The sequence below is a fragment of the Sabethes cyaneus genome, chromosome 3, assembly GCF_943734655.1.
Source record: "Sabethes cyaneus chromosome 3, idSabCyanKW18_F2, whole genome shotgun sequence".
Classification (NCBI taxonomy): Eukaryota; Metazoa; Arthropoda; class Insecta; order Diptera; family Culicidae; genus Sabethes; species Sabethes cyaneus.
Window position 1 is genome coordinate 100451313 of NC_071355.1, and position 11889 is coordinate 100463201.

General features: G+C 36.4%; 1 pseudogene; it reads right to left on the bottom strand.

The window, feature by feature from the left end:
* Window positions 1–11663, bottom strand: part of LOC128739928 (protein yellow-like) — a 20173-nt pseudogene extending 8510 nt beyond the window's left edge.
* Window positions 11664–11889: the final 226 nt, after the last annotated feature.

Genomic DNA, 11889 nt, shown 5'->3' on the forward strand with positions numbered 1-11889 from the left:
TCTTACGAACGCGATTAAACCTAGTCCAATTTGATGTCTGTGCTAGGGAAGTATGACAGAAAAAATGACGCAAGTTCGTTGTCCCAACAGATCGCAAATTCTTTACTGCGAGATGATTAAACCTCGGCGAACTTGATATCTGTGTTGGAAAAATGTGCTACAGCTGTAGTGTTCGGTTATAATACGACTCTGTATGAATACGCATGCTTGCTGTTTCATTAGAAGTGTAGTGAAAAGATGTGCTGTGGATAAAATAGGATTAAATTGGTAAAATCCCTTCAACGTGGGAAACCATGGATAATAGACAATCTTTATTTTCAGTAAGGTAGCAGGAAAGCAAAAGTTTGTGTTCTTGATTTTGTTAAATTGTTTTCAAATGCACAATCTTTTGAGAATTGAACGTATGCAATGTTACTACTTTGATAAATGTTACATACAACGCATGTAGCATGTATATATGTTGCATATAGCATGTATACATGAAGAATCGAATGATTACAAGCATGAATACATGCCACTATCACTACAAAGAGACTTACGTAGTCCTGCGTCACCTATCTATGCGGTCGTGTCTTGCACACAACCCCTCTGATTTTATGTAATCAACAAGTAATCCTTCAATAGAGCACCCCTCGAGCAGTAAGTGGCAAACTATAAATCTTGATGTCTCTGCCATCGCTGCTATGTAACTCCAGCACAAAGAAATATTGATAAAGGTACATGCATATTTTTTGATGCGTTTGGCAAACTATTTCTGGAGGGCGCTACCAACAGATTTTACACACAAAAAATCGATTACTTCCTTCGAGCCTGTTAATCTGTTCTCTGTGGTATAGGTACAGATAGAGTGACTATATACAGAGTGGCGACAAGTCATCCCAAATGTATGCAATGCGGTTTATCCTAGGTTTTTCTTTCTCTTTCATGCATACGCGTTGGATAGGTTGTCTGCTCGATTGGAATGACACTGACAGATAATTATCATTCCAATTTTGACATTGTCGCCACTCTGTATATAGTCACTCTAGGTACAGAAACCACCGTTGTACCACTTTGCTTGTGTGATTCTATCGTTGTACACGGTGACAGACATACAATAAGGTTTTGCAAGGTGACGTCACGAATGAACCGGAATGAACGGAATTCACCCATTTGACATCCACTCGTGGTTTGTTTACTATTTGTTAGACGAACGCGATATGCATAAATTGGAGTTAAACGTTTTAAAAGCGTATTATCCAGCAGTGTCGCCCTCCAAACTGCTCGGAATGGCAGTTTTTGTGCTTTTCTGACTGCCGTTAAGACCTTTAAGCAATATTCAGTTTCAACATGTTAACCCATGTTCCAAGTCCATGTAAACAAACCACTGATAGACGTTAAAGAAGTGAGGTTATGCTCGCCCGTGCAAAACCTTATTGTACAGGTCATCCCATTGACATCTCTATAACGAGCTGCAATGAACGTCAGCGACAACCAAAGTAAATTGATATATACCAGGTATGTGACCATCGAGGGTTGCATTAGTGTGTGTAGAAAGAAGAAGAAATAGTTCTGAAATATGGTGGAACTTGCATGAAAATTAAAACTAAATTAATTGTAATTAATGAATGCAGCTATATTATTCCAGAGAAATATTTGAACATTTACAATGAAATGTAAGGAATATATTTTTAAGTCATTTGCACTTGTAGCCTTCTTTAAGTATGCCTAAAAAATTTGAGAACATGGGTGACTAACTATTTCGATGTACAATTGAAAAATGAATTAATGTTTCTAATACTTCACGATCAATACGGTATACGGTTGCTTAAATTAAAACACGTTCCATCCAATATTTTGCTTGCATGATGCTCTTGAATATCTGCCTCTGATGTCTTCTTTTAAAAAATAGTTTTATTCGAATAGATGCTTGTGCTACTGCTTGAAAATCCTTAAGTTGAAGTCACTATTCCAAGATGATACCTTTTTATCATAAATTTGCCCGCTCACGTTGTTTGATATATATGCTCTTGTCTCAACACTACGTAGAAAACCATAAAAAGTAATCTTAGATTGCTACAAAACAGTCTTAGATGATAATTAACACTTTAAAAGCTTACCAGAAATCAGACGAAAAATATCGCGGGCGGATTACAATGTTGCTCATGCTGCTTATTGAACAATCATATCCGAGCATTTTAAAGAATTTCTTTTTTGTTTTACTACTTGTAGGAAAGCGATACAGCAAAGTTTCGTTAATTGGTGGTTCGTTAATTGGGCGGTTCGTTAATTGGGTGTTCGCTAATTGGGCTATATGACAACTTGAATGTCAAAATTGTATGGAATTTTCGAGTTTAGAAATTTCTAACAACTGTCAGTCGGCCCAATTAGCGAATCAGCTGGAGTGCAATCGTGGCCCAATTAACGAATTCAGGCTGTATAAGGACATTTCTTTGAGATATCTTGATACCGCTTTGACGAAAAAATTTCCGCTTGCAATTTGGAATGTTGTACTTCATTGTATTCATGAAAATACATACTAGAAATAATGTTCTAAGCATAAACATAAAAGCTGTAAGAAAAAAAAGACAAATATTGCGTATCCAACGATTTTTTTAAAAAATTAACTAATTTTCCATACAAAATGCTCGAAATCTCAGAACTAGTGTAGATGTGTTAGTGCAAAGTGTATATGACAGCTCGCATTGTCATATACCTGGTATATATCAATTTACTTTGAGCGACAACATGTCCTGCATTCAAAATAATCCACACGTCCTTTCCACGTGAAAAATCACGTAAATTTCTCTTCAGGGATTTACGTGACTTTCAGGTGATTGTTATTGGAAAAAATAATAACATCCATCTGATTTTCACATTAACGCATTAGTATGCGTGCGAACTACCTGAAAATCATGTAAATACCCAGGTAACCAATAAGCATTAGTGTAAGCCAAGGTATAAGCAGTAAATCAGTCGTTTATTAGCATACCTGGCATTTTATACTGCAGGTTGCTGTTTATCAGCCTTTTGACTGCATAACTGTCGTAAATTGGCATCCACAATTCTATTTAAATTCTTCTTGTCGGTAACTAGCTGCAAATAAGCATTGTCAGCACTATGAGAGAGCTAGCCGTAAAGTAGCCGCATATTTTGCCAAAATAGCATTTAAGTAGCATTTAAGGCAACTTAAATGCTTATTGGCTTGCATTTAAATTGCATTGGAAATGCTTATTGGTTACCTGGGTAGTACAGGAAAAGCTGGGTGGAAAATATTCACATAACTTTTCAGGTAACTTCGACGTGAAATATATTTTGAGTGTGGGCTCAAAATTTGACAGCGGGCCCAAATCAGACTGCTGGCAGTTGAGTGAAACGCAGTGCTGACATGCTATCTCATTTTCGCACACACGAGATGCTGGCAGTGAAAACATGGTTGCCTGCCTATGGGGTGCCCAAGTAACCAGTAAGCACTAAACACTAGTCCTTGGACAACATTGTATAAGCATACAGAACTATGATTAAAAGCATATTTTTCTTTACATACTTCTGTAGAACTCACATAATGCTAAAAAGGCGAAATAGCGGGTTGTTAAAATGCTACGCCTCAAGCATCCAATAAGCATTATCAGTGTTTGTTTGAGGCTTAAACGAAACGTCATTTTGTCTACATTATCGACGTATCGAAAAAGTATCGATGGCATATCGTTTGCTTGTTATGGTCAATAAAAATAGATTCGGTCGGGATAGTATAATCAATATATATAGAATGCCAGTGTCGCTGGTGTTTCATGGAAAATTGAAATTCAAATTGCCCAATCCAGCTTTTTACGCGCTATAATGGCGGACGCTATAAATTGGGTATTTTAGTGGTATATACATTTCCGCATATTCTGACAAGATATGATGCCATTCAATCGCTACATGAAGACTTTTCCGAATTTGACTAATGGAAGTAATAAAAAAACATTTTTTTTATATTTGAAAAAAAAATTTGGAATAAGACGATAGCTTACAAGTAAACCACTTTTCTTTTTAGCTCGTCTTAGACAACACAGTGAATAGATACACTATGGTCATCGAACGATACAGGTTTCATATGAGAGCTTTAAAAGCTCGGTTAAAATGAAGAGCTCTATCAGAGAGATAGAAGAGAGGGAGAGAACTTCTGACATCAAGTCAATCAATCGGCTTGGTTGATATCTGTCAAACAGCAAATCATTCTAGTTTTGATTTTTATTAATTTTTTAATCGAATATTGACTTAATTGAAATATAAAAAGAACTGCTAGATTCAGGAAACGACGGGCTATCAAATGAGATAGAAAAATCCACTTTTTTGGAAAAATTAAAATACCCAATTGTGCTCGTAATATGTGAACAATCTTTTTGACAACTCTGCATACATCAAAACTGGGCACTCTTCTCCTGTACGGCAGTGTTGCTCTTTCCTTCGTTTACGCAAAAGAAGGAGGGCAATAGTTTTGTTTACATTTCGCACAGTTTTGCTTTCCTTCTTTGGCGTAAACGAAAGAAAGAGCACGGTAGTGTTGCAAGAGAAAAGTGCCAGATTTGATGTATGCAGAGTTGTCAAAGAGATTGTTCGCATATTACAAACACACTTTATAGCGGCCACCATTATAGCGCGTAAAAAGCTGGATAGAAAATTTTTCTGCCGACGAAATACCCCAAAATGACCAAATCGGGTGATTTATCCTACGTGATTTACGGAAAAGCAGAAGGATTTTTTATTGGGTTGCCTTTTTAGTTTGACAATCAGATTCCCGTTTCGAATCGATCACTCACACACGGAGAAAAATACAGCCTGAATTCGTTAATTGGGCCACGATTGCACTCCAGCTGATTCGCTAATTGGGCCGACTGACAGTTGTTAGAAATTTCTAAACTCGAAAATTCCATACAATTTTGACATTCAAGTTGTCATATAGCCCAATTAGCGAACACCCAATTAACGAACCGCCCAATTAACGAACCACCAATTAACGAAACTTTGCTGTATATGGCAAAAACAACCATATTTTAGGTTGCTTCAACCAGCTTTTCACATTGAAATTTGCGTAAATATATATCCAGCTTTTTACGCGCTATAATGGCGGACGCTATAAATTGTGTTCGTAATATGTGAACAATCTTTTTGACAACTCTGCATACATCAAAACTGGGCACTCTTCTCCTGTACGGCAGTGTTGCTCTTTCTTTCGTTTACGCAAAGAAGGAAGGCAATAGTTTTGTTTACATTTCGCACAGTTTTGCTTTCCTTCTTTGACGTAAACGAAAGAAAGAGCACGGTAGTGTTGCAAGAGAAGAGTGCCAGATTTGATGTATGCAGAGTTGTCAAAAAGATTGCTCGCATATTACGAACACAATTTATAGCGGCCACCATTATAATAGCGCGTAAAAAGCTGGATACTTGGTTACTTTGACAAACCGCGATGCTTGAAATTAACTAAAATATTAGGTTGTTTTTGTTTTAGGAATTAACTTCAATTCAACAAATATTTGTTTGAAATAACCAGAATCTTGGTTGTTTGGTTTTGACAGTTGATATCTTTTAGGTAATATCAACCAAACTTTATAGTTTGATCTAAACAGATTTTAGTTTAAAACAAACTGATTCATCGTTTAAGTCAAACATTGAAACGTTTGAAACAAACTAATATTGCTTTTTGAAATAAACCTAAAATGAACGTTAAATGTAACCAAAAATGTTGTTTGCAACAACCAAGAAATTTATTGAAACAATTTTTGTGGTTTTGAACATACATATGCATTGCCGTTGCAGTTCAAAACCGGATTCGGCATTCGGTTTTATTGTTGTTCTGTACGTCGCAAGTTGTGTGCTATATAGCGCATCACTGTGCGATTACAGCTCACCACTTCCGACTTAATTGCGACACACAGAACAAGAATAAAACCGAATATCGCAGGTCGATTACTACAGTGTTCCACTGCATCAGCAATATCTTATAATTGTATTTTCGGAAGACGAGACAATTTCATGAAAATAAAGTTATAAATAATCACTAGTTTTAAATTTATGTCAGCAACCTGTCGCTGATGATCCAAATCGACTGCTTCGGCTTCCGGTCCACCTTGAAATCATTCGGGTACGTCAGCTTGTACGGGTTCTTCTCAACAACAGCCAGATTGTTACGATTGCACGATTTCGCCAGATCCCAACAATTAACGCCGCTCTGCTGGACCAAAGACATAAACTGAACGTCGTTTTTGCCACCTCGGAAGTAGACGAATGACCACCCTTGTCTCGGCTTCCGATCAGTTTAAAGGCTTTACCAGGCCAAAGTCTTGCCAGATTGTTTCTTTTTCTTGTACCGGTGCAGGGACTTCGAACGCCGTAAAACTAGACATCGGATGATAAAAAAACATACGATAACCATCACGATGGACTGGCCGATCAATGAAAGTTCAAATCAAAATAGTTTGATCTCTAGCGAAGGGATTTTGAAATTGTATGAATAGTTGCTAATACTCTGACTTTTGAACTCACACCAACCAAAAACGATGATGCCGAAACGCGACACGTCGGCCACATAGGCAAAGGCTGCGGACTGACCATCCTGGATGCCCACCACCATATTCATATTCAACGAGTCCTGCCAGACTTGATCCGGTAGCAGAACGTACGTCAACAGCACCATGTCGGTGTGGAGGTCGAAGGTCAAGCACTTTGAGAGTACAAATTTACTGCAGAATTGTTAGTGGGTCGATAACTCCGGCGTCCAGAACCCACAGCCGATCGCATTTATCGACGTAAATTCGGTACAATGAAACCAACTTGCTGCAGTCAGGATTCCCAGAATCCGATTGTGGGGAGTGGTGTAGAAGCTCCAGTCCGGATGCGGACTACAGGGAGAGCTGGAATTTTCTGTCGGTGACGGCATATAGGATAAAGTCGCAGGAACACCAGGATTCCAGCGGGGAGTAGTGATGAAGACGCGATTGATATATCGTTTGCATGACGGAATATCCAGCTTTTTACGCGCTATAATGGCGGACGCTATAAATTGTGTTCGTAATATTCGAACAATCTTTTTGAAAACTCTGCATCCATCAAAACTGGGCACTCTTCTCATGTAAGGCAGTGTTGCTCTTTCTTTCGTTTACGTAAAAGAAGGAGAGCAATAGTTTTGTTTACATTTCGTACATTTTTGCTCTCCTTCTTGGGCGTAAACGAAAGAAAGAGCACGGTAGTGTTGCAAGAGAAGAGTGCCAGATTTGATGTAGAGTGACTATATACATATATACTATATACATGTATATAGTCACTCTAATTTGATGTATGCAGAGTTGTCAAAAAGATTGTTCGCATATTACGAACACAATTTATAGCGTCCGCCATTATAGCGCGTAAAAAGCTGGATACATCCATCTGCATGACACCGAAAAGTCGTATGGAAAATCATGTAAGAAAACGTGAGAAAACGGAATGAATAAATCTTTAATGAATGTTACTTGTTTCGGAACCTACCTCCGAGTATTCATACACGACCCAGGACAAACCATATTTCCCACAAGAGGTTTATTGTTTCAGTTTTCCTCTTGTGATGTGACGACCAACAGACCGCGAAAACGCAAGCGACGCGACGACCTATCCAGCTTTTTACGCGCTATAATGGCGGACGCTATAAATTGTGTTCGTAATATGCAAACAATCTTTTTGACAACTCTGCATCCATCAAAACTGGGCACTCTTCTCCTGTACGGCAGTGTTACTCTTTCTTTCGTTTACGCAAAAGAAGGAGAGCAATAGTTTTGCTTACATTTCGCACAGTTTTGCTTTCCCTCTTTGGCGTAAACGAAAGAAAGAGCATGGTAGTGTTGCAAGAGAAGAGTGCCAGATTTGATGTATGCAGAGTTGTCAAAAAGATTGTTCGCATATTACGAACGCAATTTATAGCGTCCGCCATTATAGCGCGTAAAAAGCTGGATACGGCAAAAAATAATGACATCACCGCAATTTAAATTTTGGTTGGAATAAACATGTTTATGGTTGAAAATAAATAAACTTTTAATTTGGATCAACTGATATTTAATTTGAAACAATGCGAGATAATCAAGTTGAAATAATGTGTAAAAGTCATTACTTTCAACTAGATTTGTGGATTTAATGCAAACAAAATTCGATGTTAACGTAATCAAAACTTTAGTTTGGCTCCAACCAAATATATGGTTGTTTTAAACTAGCCACATTTGTAAACGCAAACTAAGAACAAGTTTGTTTTGAACTATTTTTAAGGTTGGTATTTGCGTAACCATAAATTTAGTTTATTTATACCAACGGTTTAGGTTAATTTAAGCTAACACCTCAATTTGAATTTAGGTGGAATAACTGCATTTTGCAACCTAAATTTTGGTTGAATTAAACAAGATAATGGTTGAAAAAAGCAAACTTTTAGTTTGGATCAACCGATACTAAATTTGAAACAACGCGAATTAATAAAGTTGAAATAATGTGGAAAAGTCGTTTCTTTCAACTAGATTAGTGAATTTAATTTAAACAAATTCCGATAATATCGTAATCAAAAATTTAGTTTGGGCTTCAACCAAATTTATGGTTGTTTTAAACTAGCCACATTTTTCTCCGTGCACATAAGCGCATACAGTGTAAATACGTAATTTTCAAATGTGTGATGTTTACCACGAGCACTGCAGCGACACTGGCATTCTATATATATTGATTCTACTGTCGGGATTTAAAAAACTAAAAAAGCAAGCGATTTTTTTTGCTGCATCTCAAGGGGAGCAGGGTAAACAGAAACCATTTTTTGAAATGCTGAATAATCTTACCACATAGACAGGTATAACATCACTGTTCATTACTTGTTTTACGTTTATCGACGCGGACGGTTTATTGAGGTTTACTTTAGCCTTTGGACTTTAGCAATAGCCCGTGGTAGATCAACGGATCTCGGGGTTGCTTGAGGGACTAAGTTCTTCAGTTAGCGATAGCCCGATTGGGGTCGCATTGAATGCACAAAGTCTGAAGTCGAAATGGCTTGTTTTATTATCCGAAGGGTTTGCTTTTATAGCTAAATTTTGGTGGAAAATATCGGTAATGCATATCGATATTTTCCCTATTCTAAATGTACTCTTAAAGCTAAAAAGAGATAGACTACTGGGACAGAAAGATTCTTTGTTCGATACATTTGGTTCTGAAATTGTAATTTGAAACTTTACACCGAGTCACATAGGCCACCGACAGGTCGGAGAGCCAGCTCAGCAAAATGCGTGCACTTGTGAAGTGTATGCATGGCGCTGGTGCTTGCGTTCGGTGCCCGCCGTGTGTCTCAATACGATCGGAGTTGTCTGTTTTGTTTTGCCTGTTGCATAATATTTATTTACATGATGATGTGCATGGCTAGGGTAGAGTACGGATGGTACACCTCCCCCCTTTTTTTTTTAATAATGAAGTGAAACGTAATTATTCATGAAAAAATATAGCTGTCCCAGATGCCTTTACAAATTTGTGATTTTTGAAATGTTTTTTGTTCTTGATTTTTTTTTTGTTTTTATAATATGTTTTGCTTGTCACTATGAGATAATTATAATTGATAAAAAAAAAATATAAGGTATTTCTAAAAAAAATTTACTAAAAAAACAATTTGATTAAGTATAATGTCACTATATAAAAGTAGTTGTTATTATTCACATTTTAATTAACCTATTTTGTGTACAGTATTCGCAATTTTGGATTTTTACTGCTTCTTAGAACTAATTACTAACATTGTTTTGACCAACGATTGTAATCTATTGAAAAAAATAATGTATGATAAAATATAAATTTTTATTTAATACAATTTATTTCTTGACAAATAATAATGAAAACCTTATATCATCGTACCCAGTAGCTTTTTGAATTAAAACAGTTTATTGCGGCGGTTATGAAAAATCCGCATGCAGCGGCGGTGATAACGCGCTCAGGAGATAACCGCGAGATAAAGGCAATATTAAAATTTAGGTTTTATGGTTTGCAGTTCTACAAAATAACAGTTTTGTAGCATGGTTTTGATGAAAAACAATTGATTTAGTAGATTTTCATATAATAAATTGCAGAAATTTGCTCTGCGGTGATCTTTTGATGGTTTGGTTCAACAGTCAAGATAACCGCGATGTGAGGATTTTTCTTGCAATCTGCAATACTATTTCGGCAAATTAGTTTTGGCCTCATTTTAGAGGTCTACAAAGATAGCAATCTTTCTTTGCGATTTCTTCAGAAGAGCAACCTTGATTGACTTCCATTATATTTTAATACATCTGGTCATCTGGGTGCCAGGCATCCGGGGAAAAAAATCCATTATAGGTCACGAGCGCTAGAGCCTGTGCCTTAACTAGTATTTAACAATATTTTCCAACGGACACTAATGTCAGCGTTGATTGTTATATCCCGGGCATCTGGGGCTAAAATTTTATTATTCACTTCTTAGTTATGCTTCGATACCGTAGTATGAGCCAATATTTTTCTCATCATATATGCTCCCAGGTATAAATTGTTTATTTTTCGTTTTCTTATAATCTATGCCTTTGTCATGGATTTTTAGCCTTTTCGCATGACAAGGCAGGCTTGGCTTATTTGCGTAGCTTTTTAAAATAAAAAGTTGTGGAGTAAAAATAATAAAAAAAAGGTTTAAAAAGTGGTTAGGGGAATGCTGAGGATTTTTAGCCTGTTCGCTCAGCTATTAGTAAGTGTCTTGGCACTGGTAATGGTACTGTGACGATTTCCTTTTTATGTGCATCAAGTACGGAAAAGGGAATTGTTTGTTGGGTAGGATAAATAAATCGACCTTCGCACTGGAAATGGTAATTTTACGATTTCCTTATAGCGTGCAGTAAGGTGGATTGGTTAAATAATTAGGACTGTCTCCGCACTGGGATCAGAAATTTTTGCAATTTCCTTATTAATGTGCAAGGAGAGTTTTAGGGAAATCCACGTTAGTGGTTATACATATGTATAATAACTTAATATTTCGGGAAATCCTTCTGGCTAACTTGATTGCAAATTGATTCGAATTGCATTCTGGCTTACTGAGACTATCCTTCCTGTCAATGGTTCTATTGTTATCCATTATAAAAGTTGTAAATGGTTCTAATGTTAACCATTTATAATTTAAATTGTATGTTATGCTTTCAATTAAAAATAATGTAAGCTGGAAAAAAATTTATAGTAAAATTTATGCATTCGCTGAGCTGTTCTGGGTCACTCATGATTTAGGCCTCTTTAATTTTTTTTTATATTCATAATGTAATATAAGTCTTGTTTTTCACGGCACTTGTGTGCTACAAATTTAATTATTTATTATTTTATCTTTTTAATTCATTTTAATTCATTTGATAAAAATTCAAAATTCAAACTTTAATAAAAAAATTTCTTTATAAAAATTAAATATCTATACTCTTAAAAAAATTACTTTAATTTTAATTCACTTTAATCCATTTAATTAAAAAAGTTTAGATATAAAAAAAATTTATACAATAATAAGAAGAATTTCACTCACGCATAATTCATATTCACTCGTGTGCTATGTCGTGTGCCGGTTCTGTGTTGGTCCATGATTGCTGCTTTGGATTCTCTTTTTCAAGCTCCTTTAGTATGTCTTCGAGGAGTTTTCCTAGCTCCGCGTAGACTTCTTCTTCTTCCGGGTTCATGCTGTTGTCTTATAGTTAATTCGTGGTTGTAACCATAATGATGAATCTGCCTATATGTGTATCAGCTGATGATTTGGCTGAATCGACTAACGTGTTTGTTGTTGTTGTACAGGGTCCAGTTACTCCATGTCACGAAAGTTGTTTCTGTATGAGCCAGTGTCGTATTATATTTCATTGCAGCCAAGGAAGGTTATTTCTCATGTTGTAATTATCGCGCCTGCAGTTG